The sequence below is a fragment of the Felis catus genome, chromosome A3, assembly GCF_018350175.1.
Source record: "Felis catus isolate Fca126 chromosome A3, F.catus_Fca126_mat1.0, whole genome shotgun sequence".
NCBI classification, from domain to species: domain Eukaryota; kingdom Metazoa; phylum Chordata; class Mammalia; order Carnivora; family Felidae; genus Felis; species Felis catus.
Genome location: NC_058370.1, coordinates 101,641,025 through 101,650,486, shown reverse-complemented (window position 1 = coordinate 101,650,486; position 9,462 = coordinate 101,641,025). Strand labels below are relative to the sequence as shown.

The 9,462-nt window shown below is 49.9% G+C and overlaps 1 long non-coding RNA gene across 2 annotated transcripts; it reads left to right on the top strand.

Moving 5' to 3' along the window:
* The first annotated feature begins 229 nt into the window (after positions 1 to 229).
* On the top strand, positions 230 to 8,811 carry LOC109498620. 2 transcript variants are annotated; one of them, XR_006595725.1, is made up of 3 exons: positions 230 to 500; positions 7,691 to 7,849; positions 8,426 to 8,811. It is a non-coding gene; the product is annotated as an uncharacterized LOC109498620 (long non-coding RNA). The 2 variants fall into 2 exon arrangements; XR_006595726.1 differs by having other exon boundaries at positions 7,688 to 7,849.
* Positions 8,812 to 9,462: the final 651 nt, after the last annotated feature.

The following is a 9,462-nucleotide window of genomic DNA, read 5'->3' as shown; positions in this document are numbered from 1 at the left end:
GCCCCGGGAGGCAGAGGAGCTCACACTGGCCACGTGGGGGCGACAAGACACCGGGGGAAGCCTGGGGCTCCGCGTTCCCGCGCGAAGGCCCGGGGTTTTTGGTCCCTTCGTGGGGTGGGGGGAGGGGCCGCGGCCGGCGGTGCTCGTTGGGGAAGGGGGCGTGCGACGGGGGAGAGGCTGCGCGGGAGCCGGAGGAGGTGGCAGGAGCCGCGGGTCCTCGCAGGTCGGTAATTGCTGTCCGCCGCCGCCCTCCAGCTGTGCGGCTCCGCCCGGGACCCCGGCGCGCTGCGCGGCGGGAGGACGGGCCCCTGGTGGCTTTCCGTGGCACACGGTTCGGGGCCACCTGCTGCGCACCCGGTCCTGCACCTTCATGAAATCGCACCCTAAGCCTCACAACCACCTTGGGAGACGTTATCGCCCGCGTCTTATGGAGGAGGAAAGTGAGGGTTACTAAGTCTAAGGATTTACCCCATCCGTGGGTGTAATCAAGCAAATCACAAGTGAGTTGTAAGTATTTTAAAATGAATGAATGAACGCAAAGAACTCAACGTCGCTACTCATCAGGGAAATACAAATGAAAGCCACAACGGGAATCTCGTTTTTCCTGTATTCGATGGCAAAAAGATTTACCTGGGATGCATTTCAATGAATTCTCTAGTCAGTATCTGTCTGTATTGGAAAGCTAATTCCTCTTCCCGAAGCAGGTCTATTTCTGGATCTGTTCTACAGAAATAATCACACAGGTATATTAACCTTAGTGGGAAAGGCAGGTAAAGAGATTATTTCTTTAAATGTGATTTACTCCCCGTTGCCCTACTGCTGTAGGAGCCTGGGGTTCAATGGGGGCACTTGCCAATTCTGATAATGGGGCCCTCCAACCTTTTCTCTGTAATCACAGCCCTCAGACATCGGCATTGGGGGAAGCTTCCAAGTGTAAGTACCATTTACCTGCAGCAGAATCTCCAGGGGTGCTTACTAAAATACACTTTCTTTGGGGACCTTTTTTAAGATTTACAAATCAAAAAAGCTTTAGGGATGGTTGCCCTAGAACCTACATTTTTTTCCCCCTACATTTATTTATTTATTTTGAGAGAGAGAGAGCGAGAGCGCGGGCCCTAACAGGCAGAGAGAAGGAGAGAATCCCAAGCGGACTGTGGGCTGTCAGCACAGATGTTGGGGCTTTATCCCACCAACTGTGAGATAATGACCAGAGCTGACTTAACTGACTGAGCCACCCAGGCATCCCAAACCTACATATTTAAAAGCTCCCCAGGTGATTCTAAAGCACCTCTTATCTATATTGAGAGCATTTTAAAATACTGGCACCTGGGTGGCTCAGTCAGTTAAGCATCCGACTTTGGCTCAGGTCATGATCTCACTGTTCATGAGTTTGAGCCCTGCATTGGGCTCTGGAGCCTGCTTGGCATTCTCTCTCTCCTCTCTCTCTGCCCCTCCCCTACTCATGCTTTTTCTCTCTCTCTGCTCCTAAATAAATAAACTTAAAAATTTTTTTCTTTTAGGGGCACCTGGGTGGCTCAGTCGGTTAAACATCCGACTTCACTCAGGTCATGCTCTCACAGCTCGAGAGTTTGAGCTGCAGGCAGGGCTCTGTGCTGACAGCTCAGAGCCTGAAGCCCTTCTTTCTCTGCCCCTCCCCCGCTGTGCTCTGTCTCTCTCTGTCAACAATAAATAAACATAAAGCATAAATAATTTTTTTTTTTTAATTCTGGGCCCTTTAGAAAATGCCAAAGGGTGCCGGGGTGGCTCAGTAGGTTAAGTTCTGACTCTTGATTTCCGCTCAGGTCGTGATCTCACAGTTTGTGGGTTTGAGCCCCGAGTTGGGCTCTGTGCTGGCAGTGTGGAGCCTGCTTGGGATTCTCTCTCCCGTCTCTCTGCCCCTCCCCTGCCCATGCTTTCTCTTTTTCAAAATAAATAAATAAAGCTTAAAAGTTTAAAAAGAAAGAAAGAAAGAAAATGCCAATAGCCAGGCTACATTCCAGCCCTATAACTCATAACCTCTGGGTGTGGGGCCCAGGTACTGGGAGTTTTTAAAGCTCCCGGATGTTTTCCAGGGGCAGTCAAGGCAGAGAAGCACAGGCCTTGCCACTCATAGTGTGGCTGCTGGACTGGGAACATGGGCAGACATGCAGCATGTCAGGTTCTCCCCCAGACCTGCCGGGTCAGAATCCACATCTCAACAGCAGCCCCAAGGGATCCACACGCACATTAATATTTGCAATAGAGCATGTGTGAGGTTTCAGATATATTTCAACCTTCCTCCTGTAGCCTAGCCAAGCCGGACTGCGGAGAGAGCAGGCTGGAGCTCCAGGCTGCACCAACAAGATAAAAAAGGAGTCGGGCCAGGGCCCCCCCGGGTGGCTCCGTTGGTCGGGCAACCGACTTCAGCTCAGGTCATGATCTCACAGTTCTCGAGTTCTAGCCCCGCATCGGGCTCTTTGCTGTCAGCACAGAGCCCGCTTCTGATACTCTGTCCCTTCTCTCTCTCTGCCTCTCCCCCACTTGCGCGCACTCTCTCTCTCTCTCAAAAATAAACGTGGGGCGCCTGGGTGGCTCAGTCGGTTAAGCGTCCGGCTTCGGCTCAGGTCACGATCTCGCGGTCCGTGGGTTCGAGCCCCGCGTCGGGCTCTGTGCTGACAGCTCAGAGCCTGGAGCCTGTTTCAGATTCTATGTCTCCCTCTTCCTCTGACCCTCCCCTGTTCATGCTGTCTCTCTCTCTCTGTCTCAAAAATAAATATTAAAAATAAATAAATAAAATAAACAAACGTTAAAAAAAGAAAAGAAGTCACACCAGGAAAGAAGTACTGCTTTAGGGTGGTCAGATATTCAGTCGGTCTGTCCTTCTCAATCGGCACAGCCAGTCTCATCGACCTTCTTCCTGTCCCATGAGTGCCCCCACCTGTCTTCTCCATCAAATGGCCTTGCAGTTGCCTCGAGTCTCTCACTCCCAGGGTTTCTCCGGACTCTCAGGTTGCAGGGAGCGCTGCTCTGACCCGACCAGAGGCGCGCTTCTGCACTGTCGGTCCGAATCCTTGTGTTTTTTTCTTTTTCTCCTGTTTCTAATCTTAAGAGCTAGACTGTCGGGGTTCACATCATGGCTCGACCACTCACTCTCGCTTGTGACTTTACTGTGCCTCTGTTTCCTCATCTATAAAATGGGGATAGTAATAGGGCCTGTCCTCATAGGGCTGTTAAGGGCACTAGTTAGTGCAAGGTATTATATTGCTTTATCACCGGTCTCTTCTGACTGACAGGGAAGCTCGCTGGGATCTTCTTGCCTGACTCTTCACTGTGGGGAAAACAGCCGCCAGAACAATGTTTGACGCTTGTAAGGCCGTCAGTTTTTCCAGAGAATTGTACGCTGCGGTGAGCACGGTGCCCACTGCATTCTCCTGCCTGTGTTTCGGAATGGCCTGAGGAGCTGTTATCCCCATGCTATCCCCACATATCCCCACGAGATGTGATCTGCCCATCAGCTCTGTGTCCTTGCAGCCCCCACGTGATTCTGATGCAGCCCGACCATGGGCGGGGTGTGAGAACCACTGGCTTAGATCACCTGAAAGTCCCCCCAACTCCGCATGATATAACTCTACGGCAGAAGTTTTATTTAAAAAGATTTTTTTTATTTAAAGAAAAACTTCTTTTAACATTTATTTATTTTTTGAGAGACAGAGAGACAGCACGAGTGGGGGAGGAGAGAGAGGGAGACACAGAATCCGAAGCAGGCTCCAGGCTGTGAGCTGTCAGTACAAAGCCTGACCCGGGGCTTGAACCCACGAACTGTGAGATCATGACCTGAGCCGAAGTTGAATGCTTAACCGACTGAGCCACCCAGGCAGCCCTAAAAAAAATTTTTTTAATGTTGATTTATGTAAGAGAGAGAGAGAGAGAGGAGGGAAGGGGCAGAGAGAGAGGGGGAGACACAGAATCCAAAGCAGGCTCTGCACTGTCAGTGCAAAGCCCGATGTGGGGCTCAAATCCACAAACTGCTAGATCACCAGTTGCTCAAGTCTGATGCTCAACTGACTAGGCCCCCAGGCCCCCCAGAAGTTTTATTTTAAAGTGAATTATTGGGCTGCCTGAGTGGCTTAGTCGGTTGAGTGTCCGACTCTTGATTTCAGCTCAGGTCATGATCCCGGGGTCGTGGGATCGAGCCCCACATGGGCCTCTGCAACTGAGTATGAAGGCTGCTTACGATTCTTTCTCTCTCTCTCTTCTGTCTGCGCCTCTCCCCTGCTCTCTCTCTCTCTCTCTCTCAAATATAATAATAATAATAATAATAAAGTGAATTCTTAACACAGTGCATGTTCATGGGTAAAACTTCAAACAGTGAAAAAGGATGTGGAGTAAAAATATGTCTCTACCTTGAACCCTAGACCACCCTTCCAGGGTCACCCTTGATTTCAGTGTCTTGTGTGTGCTCCCAGAAATCTCTGAGACCTGCACAGCATGAATGTAGGCATCCTCTTTTCATCACAAATGAGAGACAATATACATTTGCTTTCCTTGGTTCCTAGTCCAGAATGATCATCCAGAATGTTTCCTAGTCCATCTGGTACACACAGCTGCTTGTGTTCCCTTTATGGCTATACCATGAGGCCAGTTCATAGACATCTAGATTTCTTCCAGGGTTTTATTATAAATATCATACATAATAATGCTGTGTGTATACCTGTACATGGTCATTGAATATCTGTGTGACTTTATGCATTGGGACATTCCTACGAGTAGAATTACTGAGCTGAAGTGTAAGTACTTTTTTTTTTGAGAGAGAGAGAGAGAGAGAAATAAAGAGTGTGTGCTCACGAGCTGGGGAGGGGAGAGAGAGAATCTTAAGCAGGCTCCATGCCTGGCTCGCAGCCCAATGCAGGGCTCCCTCTCACAACTACGAGATCATGACCGGAGCCGAAATCCACCCAGGCGCCCCTGTAAGTGCATTTTTACCAACCAGAAAGGCTGTACTAATTTAAAGTCCTAAAACAAGGGATGACAGTTGGCTTCTCTGCTCTTCCAATAACACAGTATTGACTTGTTAATTTCTCCTAGTCTAAGAGGTATAAAATGACATCTCTGTTGTTTATTTGATTATGAAGTTCCGCGTCTTTCCATATGTTTAAAAGCCACACGTATTTCTGTTTCTGGGAACTTTCCGCGTCCTTGCCCATTGTCCGGCTCCCCTCCCCCCACCGCCTTTTACTGCGAAGCTTCTCAACAGTTCTCTACACTCAGTGCTTCTGTTTCTTCTGTCTCATTCTCTCTTGCCTACCCTCTTCCTCCACCCTCACCCCAACCCGGGCTCCTTGCCAGGTCATCAACAGCCTTGCCGCATCCAGCGGTAATTCTCAGAGCTCTTGCTTCCTGGCCCAGAAGCAGCCTCTGACCCCACTGATCCCATGAGGGCTCCCTCCTCCCTGACACCTTTCTTCTCCTGGTTTCCAGAACACCACACGCCCGTGGTTTTTCTCCCACCTCACGGCTCCGCCTCATCTCCCTGACTTCTCAACCCTGACCTGCCCCAGACCTCAGTCCTTGGACCACTTCCACACTGTGCCAATGGCATCGGGTGTCCCGGTTCTCAGTACCCTCCAAAGGCTGTTCACTGCCAAGTTTCTATCCCCAGCTGGCCCTGACCTCTCCCCCGTGTGGCCAACCGAAATCTGCACTTGGATGTCCTAGAGGCACTTCTAATTTAATGTCGCCAGTTCCAAGGCCATCTTCCCCCCAAACCCACTTCAGATGTCATCCTCTCCCAGTTCAAAAAAAAAGCATCTCACCTTTCCAGTTTGCACAAGCCCAAAACATGGCGTCATTTTGACGCGTCTCTTTCTGTCACGTGGCCTCCCCAGCCGATCTGTTAAGAAATTCCATTGGCTGTCCCTTCAAATACATCCCAAAGCCGACCAGTTACCATCTCCACAGCTGAAGCTCTGGCCCCATTGGCCAGCGCCACCTGCCTGGATTATCCTAATCCACTTCTCTGCCTCTGCCTTTGTCCCTCTCAGTCTTTTGGTAACCCAGTGGCCAAAGTCTCTCTTTAAAGCTAGAAATCGGCTTAGGTCATCTCTTTGCTCATTACTTGCCAGGGGGCTCCCATGTTGTGTGAAAGAGGACCAGGAATCTTTGCAACCACTCACCCATGTGTAGACAATAATGTGGGACCCTGTGACTTCCCTGACCTCATTCTGCTGCCCTCTGGCCTCCCAGGCCTGACCCTTCAGGGTCTTTCCTGGTCATTTGGCCCCACTCGTCACCGTGAGAAGATCTCTCTTCCCTTCGGGGCTTTGCTCAAATATCACCTTCACAGCGAGACCTGCTCTGATGAATCACTTAACCTACGCCCCTCGGCACAACTGTCTCCTCCTTCACACCTGCTGCACTTTTCTCCATATCACTCATTGCTTTCCAGCGTATTATATACTTTCCCCATTTACTTTGTCATTTTCCCCAACGGGTATTGAATCTCGTCTTAATATTGTTTTTATATATTTATTTGTTTATTTGTTTTTTGGGATATCCCCAGCACTTAGAATTGTGTCAGGTGCTTACGTGTTAAACAGATATTTGCTAACAGGGCAAATGACGGCATTAAAAAGTAGTTTTTCTCCTGCATTGTTGGTCTTTTTCTTCTTGGCGTATAAGGGACTCAGATGCTTTCATCCTTTGTATTGTCCGTGTTGTCCCAGTTTGTTCTTTGCCTTTTGATTTTGTTTTTGGTAATTTTTCCACACGGAAATTTTGATTATCGTGTAGGCAATGTGTTGATTTTTAAATTTTTATTATTTAAAAAAAAATTTTTTTTAATGTTTATTATTTTTGAGAGAGAGAGACAGAGTGCAAGCAGGGGAGGGGCAGAGAGAGAGGGAGACACAGAATCCGGGACAGGCTCCTGGCTCCGTGCTGTCAGCACAGAGCCCGATGCGGGGCTTGAACCCAGGAACTGTGAGATCATGACCTGAGCCGAAGTCAGATGCTTAACCGACGGAGCCACCCAGGCGCCCCTGATTTTTTTTAATTTATGGTTTCCAGGCTTTATGTCATACTCAGAGAAGCTCCCTTTCATATGTGTGTGTATACATGTATTGTGATAAAATATACACATAACATAAAATTGACTCACCCATTTTAAAATGTGCAGTTCAGTAGCGTGAAGTACATTCACATTGCTGTGGCTCCCCATCCCCTCTTCTCCCCGCCGTGGGCAACCACCACTCTCCTCTCCATCTCTCTAGGTTTGACTACTTTAGGCACTTCACGTAAGTGGAGGATATATCTATATATATTTTAATGTTTGGAAATTAATGAACACATTCTGGCATAGTGCTTGGCCCAAACACTCTTGTTTTTGTTTTTGCTTTTGTTTTTTAAGTTGATTTACTTATTTAGAGAGAGTGAGTGTGTGAGCTAGTGGGGGAGGGGCAGAGAGAGAGAGATGGGGGGAGAGAGAGAATCCCAAGCAGGCTCCGCACTGTCATCACAGATCCCGATGCGGGGCTCAAACTCAGGAAGCATGAGATCACGACCCGAGCCGAAGTCGGATGCTTAACCGGCTGAGCGGCCCAGGCACCCATGGCCCAAACGTTCTTGAGATGTTTCAGTACGTGCCTCCTCCGATCTACCTCCTGCTCCCCCAACCCCTCCCACACCCACTCCCAGTGGTGTTTATCTCCAGCAGGGATTTACTCGTGTCTGCCCCGAGATTTCCAGAACTCTGCATCCTTTGTTGCAGCTCAAACTGTGATCCACAGAGTACCAGCGACCCAGCTTCCAGGCGAACTGGATACAAGTACTGATTTCTGGAGTTGGCCCCGGACCTACTGACCATCCAGACCCGGTGAGCTGAGGAATCAGCATTTCACCAAGGTGCTCCCATGCGAGGCACTCTTTCAGAGCTACAGCTCCACAGTGAACGGCTGCTTGATCCAGAAAAGGCACACTGCCTGCCGTACAAGCCCGGGGTGTGCATCCCCCCTCAGCCTGAGCTACTTGTCCCCTCTGTGAAATGGGAGCAAGAGCTCGTGTGTCACAGAGATGAAATGAGATTGAAGGGAGATACCATCTGCGGCTGTGTTTTGTAAACTCTGAAGCATATACACATGTAAGGGCCCTTCGCATTATCTTGGAGCCTCCCAACCCTGTTTCTGCAGCGTCATAATCAGGGCCCCTCCCCAGGCCCAGGAATGACAAAAAAACATCCCTTCAAGTTGACTTCCAGCTGGGGGGTGGGGCGCAGCGCAGGGCAGGGGCGAATCTACAAGCAAGGGCAGCAAGACAGGTGTCAGCTTGTGGTCTTTTATGTCAATAATGGGAAAGGAGCCCTTTGTTAAATTTAAAAAAACTTTTTAAGGCCCGCTCGTGCACATTCTTATCTGCGTCTTGCGAAACGAACATAATTACCCTCTTTTTACAGGTGCTAAAACTGAAGGTTTTCATGGAAGTCAGATTTCATGGAAGGAAGATGTTCCTATCCTGTGACATTTGGCCAGATCACCTGAGCCCCCGGTTTCCTCCGCTGTGAAATGCGGTTGACAGCTGTTGGTGGGATTTTAAAGAAAGGCTGCGCTGTACCTGACACGGGCTGGCCCACCCGGTGGCACTATGGGTCCACCCACAGCCCCTGCTCCAGATTCCCTGCTCTCTCCCTTATGTTCAGGTACTCTGGGGGGCTCTAAAAATGCAAAACGGATGAAGACATTTGGGGTGGCTGCTGGCAGGGAGCCACGTTCTGCCCCATAATAAACTGGACGAGGAGCTAAGAGTCTTCTTCTGAGAATATTAAAATGTCTATTGACCAAAGCAGGCTTCTCCTGAGTCTATTGATTAAACACAGTTATTGCACTAGGCCAGAATTGGGACTAGGAACGTGCAAGGGGGTGGCCCAAACCCAGTTTGGAGTTCCCACCGTCCTGCTGTCTCCCCAAAGAAGACTCCACTTGGTAAAGAGTAGAGTTCACTGGGCAAAGCCGTGGGCCGTCCTCAGGAACGTCACTCAGGTAACTTCACCTGACATCGCCAGGTACCGAGAGCTTCCCTGGTTGAAGGCGGACACACAGCCCCGCCTGGAGCCTGAAACCGCCAGGGGCAAGAGCCAAGAGAGCTGCCACAGAAAGTGCCTGGAGGTCAGGCCCGGGGCCACCTCGTCGCTGCGCGTCCCCTCAGAAAGCTCTTCCTCCCTCTCGCCCCCTTCATTCCTTCACTATTTACTGAGCACTTGCTATAGGCCGGCTTCCGGGAGCAACAAAGATAAGTAAAACCGTCATAATTCTAAAGACAATAAAAACGAAAAAGATCTAACAGTTACTGAGCGGTCTCGGCCAGGCCCTAGGGGTTCAGCCAGGTAATCCGCACAGCACCCCTCGGAGAGATGCAGGGATGGCAGGACTTGGGAACACTCGGGAATTGCAGTGTTACGGGCGGGGGATTGGCCAGACAGGCTTTTCAGAGGAG